Here is a 5,809-nt window from a genome sequence, read left to right as displayed (position 1 = left end):
CCCAAGTTACGTCTTAAAACAACAATTCTGTACGTGATACATCCACCCCAAGCTACGTCTTAAAACAACAATTCTGTACGTGATACATCCACCCCAAGTTACGTCTTAAAACAACAATTCTGTACGTGATACATCCACCCCAAGCTACATCTTAAAACAACAGTTCTGTACGTTATACATCCACCTCAATCTAAGTCTTAAAACAACATTCTGTACGTGATACATCCACCTCATGCTACGTCTTAAAACAACAGTTATGTACGTTATACATCCACCTCAAGCTAAGTATTAAAACAACAATTCTGTACGTGATACATCCACCACAAGTTACGTCTTAAAACAACAATTCTGTACGTGATACATCAACCCCAAGCTACGTCTTAAAACAACAATTCTGTATGTGATACATCACCCCAAGCTACGTCTTAAAACAACAATTCTGTACGTGATACATCCACCCCAAGTTACGTCTTAAAACAACAATTCTGTACGTGATACATCAACCCCAAGCTACGTCTTAAAACAACAATTCTGTACGTGATACATCCACCTCAAATTACGTCTTAAAACAACAGTTGTCTACGTGATACAATCCGTTTTTCATATATTATCATTTCAATGTTTCGAACACAAGTTTGAGTTTACTAAATCTACTAACAAACACGGGAATTTTGATTTCATAGTTACTGTATCACAACGTATTTTGGGCAGAATTTATGTTGTTTTTTAGCGCAAAGTTGCACAATGGGCTATCTAGACTCTCTCCACCGCGATGAATTGAACGTCTGATTTTTGTGTTATAACTCCGTAAACTTACCACGGATCCACCGAGGGACCTGAAAATATAGCACACAACATACTGTGTAATAAAGACCAAACGGAAACATATACACACATATAACATCTGTCAAGCAAGTTACTTTGTTAAGCTAATTTCCCATTAAACACGTACAATTTGAGTTTTCAAACCAACAGAGAATATGGCTTAATTATTTAACCTTGAAGCTGTTTTCTGTGAAAAAGAAATAACAATAACCTTGATCGTCCATTTACACATGCATGATAAATCTCCAAATAAAACTTTCGTTCCCCAAACGCGGAACCATAATGAAATACCGGAAACTGAAAACCTTATCGCACAGTAACGGAAACAGACAATCGTTGTGCCGACACCATGCTCTCTTCTGCTAACTTGATACAGGAGTGGCACGTCTTGTAACGTTAGAATTGTGTCTGTACACGTAAAAATAGAGAACACCGGATCGCTGCGTTCAGTAAAAATCTTAATTTTGCACTGCTTAAATCAAAGTTTTATTTATCAGTCGATATCCGTATGTAAAACTTCTACAATATGATCGTCTTATTTCCAGGCCTTTTTATACCACTTATACAATCTGAATTACATTTTTTTTTTCATTTCTTAATAGTTGCGTTTTGACTTTAAATTGTGTCACGCACATTTTATGATGAATATTCATACCTCTTGAATTATTGTCTATAATAGTGACACAAAAACGTGCACATCGCATCGCCCTTCTTGGGTGGAGGCGAAATTAATATATTCTATTAGCATTTACCAAGGTCTAAACGTACTATGGGCTATAGTAGACAACAACTTGAGATCCAAACCTGCGAAGACTTCACATCACATGGAACAAGCACAGCTTACAGAAACTTTCCCATAGTGCACTGAACGTACGCAGTAAAGCCTCACACATACTTGTAGTACTGTCTTCACACTCACATGTTTACTGTATCCAACACAATCTCGTGTGAAATAAACTAAATACACGTTTTTAAAGGCAATAAAATTACATAGTCTGGATTCTGTCCACACTAACATTCATTTTACTTGGCTCTATCAAATATTCACAGCAATAGTACACGTAAATAATGAAATAAAAGTTATATCTACCAGTGTTGTGTTAGATTCCAGTTATATTACAAAGCTATTCATTCAGTCATCTAGCAACTTGATGAAAAACGTGTATGTCTGCTTATTTTTCAGGCAGTGAGCATAAATGTGACACAAGCCAGAAAGCATTACTGTGACACAATCCAGAAAGCATTACTGTGACACAACCCAGAAAGCATTACTGTGACACAATCCAGAAAGCATTAATGTGACATAATGTAGAAAGCATTACTGTGACACAATCCAGAAAGCATTAATGTGACATAATCCAGAAAAAATTACTGTGACATAATCCAGAAAGCATTACTGTGACATAATCTAGAAAACATTACTGTGACACAATCCAGAAAGCATTACTGTGACACAATCCAGAAAAAAATTACTGTGACATAATCCAGAAAACATTACTGTGACACAATCCAGAAAACATTATAGTAAAACAACAACACTTAATCTGATTAAGATAATGTTTTTCAACCTTTATATTAACAAATCATAAAAATATTACCATTTTGTAACAAGTTCTTTCAGCTTCCTTATAACACTATTCATATTCATCACATATTAGAAAGTTTCCCACTGAATTACAAACAAGTTCTTTCAGCTTCCTTATAACACTATTCATATTCATCACATATTAGAAAGTTTCCCACTGAATTACAAACAAGTTCTTTCAGCTTCCTTATAACACTATTCGTATTCATCACATATTAGAAAGTTTCCCACTGAATTACAAACAAGTTCTTTCAGCTTCCTTATAACACTATTCATATTCATCACATATTAGAAAGTTTCCCACTGAATTACAAACAAGTTCTTTCAGCTTCCTTATAACACTATTCGTATTCATCACATATTAGAAAGTTTCCCACTGTATTACAAATTTACTTTACCTAAACATAATCTAGCCTTTACCCTTTTTTTTTTGTAAAAGGATTAAAAAAAAAAGTTTATAAAGTATTTTTCTCACACAGAAGTAATTTTTTTAATGTGAACAAATTACAAGTTCATTTTATTCCCAGTTTATTCCTGGACTAATTCCTTAACACACACACACTACTCATGAAAACTAAAGCAGCTGTATAGGGTTTCAAAATCATTGAAACTTTACATTTAGTTTAAATTATATTATGAACAGTTTTACAAGGAACAGATTGTAACATAACCTTGGATATTAAGTTCATAACAAAGTGATTTCTCCATAGAAACATAGGTGTACAGGATACACTAAGACCCAACATCCATGGTTTACATCTTAAGAGTTATCCTTAAAATTAGAAACTTCGGCTAATTCTGCTGAACAATGAAAGTTTGTCTAATTGATAGATTAATGCTAATTTAGATTGCATAAACTCTGTAATTAGGAATTATGAAAATTTAATCTGTTTAATGATATAATATAAATATTTATTAGGTATGAAATTAAGTAAACAGGCTTTAGCTATATACTGCACTCATGAGTATGGATGTAGGTGAATGTCCTCGAGCCTTTTTTTATGATTCTGTAAGCTGATGGTGCTGGTTGATAGTTCAACAAGTAAAGTAAATACTGTGGCATTATGCTGGTTGATAGTTGAACAAGTAAAATAAACACTGTGGCATTATGCTGGTTGATTCTACAAAGACATAATCAGAATACAGGTATCACATTATCACAAATACCAGCATTTAAACAGCTATTTGAAAGGCAAGCCAGAAAGTCACACAAGTGGAGACTTAGTAACGAAGACTGTATCTTTACTGAATATGAACAGATACTATAAATTATGCATATATATATATATATATTATGTATACCTTCTTTTGTCAATTATTCTCGTAAAAAGCTGTTCTGATAAATTAATTGTAAAATGCTCAGACACTAAAAAGATAAATGTTAAAATCAATATTGTATAGGTACTTAAAAACTACAATGATCTACGTATTATTACCACCTGACTTTTTCATTGACTACAAACAAAGCTACAAATACACACAATGTAGTACCTGATGTTAAATATCTAATTTCTTGATTGATTTTTTCCACACATTTTTGTGTTATTCAAGGAATCATTTACATACAATAAATACAAAAAATTCATATTCTTTTACTTTCGAATTTGTTGCTATCAAGAAATAGCTGACAGCATGATTTTACTTCCTAGAAAGAAAGTTATCCATCCTTACCTGGCTCTACACGTCATGATATGCAACAGGATGGAAGTTTCTGATGGCAATACTCTAATATATATCGAAACAACTACAACCACGTAAGGATAAATTCCTTTATAATGAGTAAACTCAGTGGGCATAGCCAAAATCATTGTATCAATTACATTTTAATAAAAACCTTATATAAAGATGGTAGTATTCTATATTACTAATGTATTTTGTGTTCTGTTATAGAATCTATAAAGCTGTTTGCAATTACAGTGTTGACTAAGATGAAAACTGGATTTCAATAAAAACTATCAAAAGAAAATATTCAATGAATGTTCAAAAATACACACTTTCTACTGGATACACCGACAAAGTTAAAAACTCTGGTAGCCTTTTTGGCTCAATCTGTATTCCTAACAGCTATCAGTTAAATAACTGTACAAGCCAGAGGTTAGATAACTCTGAAAAAGGCAAGAATAAACAAGTACCTATACAATTCATTAATTAATAGCTCATAATGTAACAGCTTATTAACTAAGATGTTAAAGAAAATTGAATAAATCATTGATTATCACTAACAGGTTATACAACTCACAACAACAAAAATACTCGCTCAAATTTTTAAATTTTATATTTACAAATTTTACAATATTATTATATGAAATTAATATGATTATACTTCTAAAAACAATATTATATCAAAGTATAGATTGTGATTACTTCATACAATAACATATAATTTAAAAATAAATTTAAAATGTTACGTATATTTCGTGAGGCTAATACAAATTCATGCATTTGTTTATTTAAAAGAAAACTTATTAAGCCTGAAAAGTAAAATTTAAGGTTACCCTAACAAACGATAGTCTACAGTCTTATCCTGTTATACTTATAGCAGCATTCCTTTTTATAATAAATACCATGTAAAAGGTAATGAAGCCTTAACAAAATATATGAAACACGAATGTTTGTTTTCTATCGATGCATTGCAACTTACTGGCAGACAGGCAGGTAGTTCGTCTCCACTGCAATATTCTGGGGATAAACAAACAACACAAACTACGCCTAACGTAAGTGCACTACGATAAAAGCTACCACCGGTACAACCCCGCACGTATGTTGCAAGCATATGAACACTGAATAGTGACCTAAACTTAAAGTTATATTTATAAACAGAACCCATTATGAATTTAAAAACTTAATTTAGTCTCCAGATTCTCTTCTAAATAAATTTAAACTGGATACGTTTTAACTCTCAGTTCACTTATCACATTACGTCTGATGTAAAATACTAGTTTTGAACTAACATTTTTCTAGCATACACAACACACACGTCACCCTTCGCTACTATGTACAGTACACTATGTTATGCAAAACACCGCTATATCTATTCTTTCAATACCACGCATGCGTCACCCTAGCAACAGCTGTTTCTATTTATTATCGACAGATGTCTCTGAATCATTTATATATATTATTTCCCCGTTTTAGTTGCGAGTACTTTTGATACATGCAGTCATGCACAAAACATTTTACATTGTTTTAATTTTTTCATTAATTACTTAAAATATTTCGGCTAGCGGCTTCATCAGATTGTCGATGAAGGCGTAAGGCAAGATATTGGACAGTTACAAATAATAAAATTAATTGGGCTAACATAGGGTTGTTTTGTGTGTGGGGGAAAAACGTTGTACATTTGCTGTTGTATTAAAGTTTTTCTTCATTACCCATTCAAGCCGTCTCCAGCCATTATTA

This window comes from Limulus polyphemus, unplaced genomic scaffold (genome assembly GCF_000517525.1).
Source record: "Limulus polyphemus unplaced genomic scaffold, Limulus_polyphemus-2.1.2 Scaffold9982, whole genome shotgun sequence".
NCBI lineage: Eukaryota > Metazoa > Arthropoda > Merostomata > Xiphosura > Limulidae > Limulus > Limulus polyphemus.
This window is presented reverse-complemented; position numbering follows the sequence as displayed.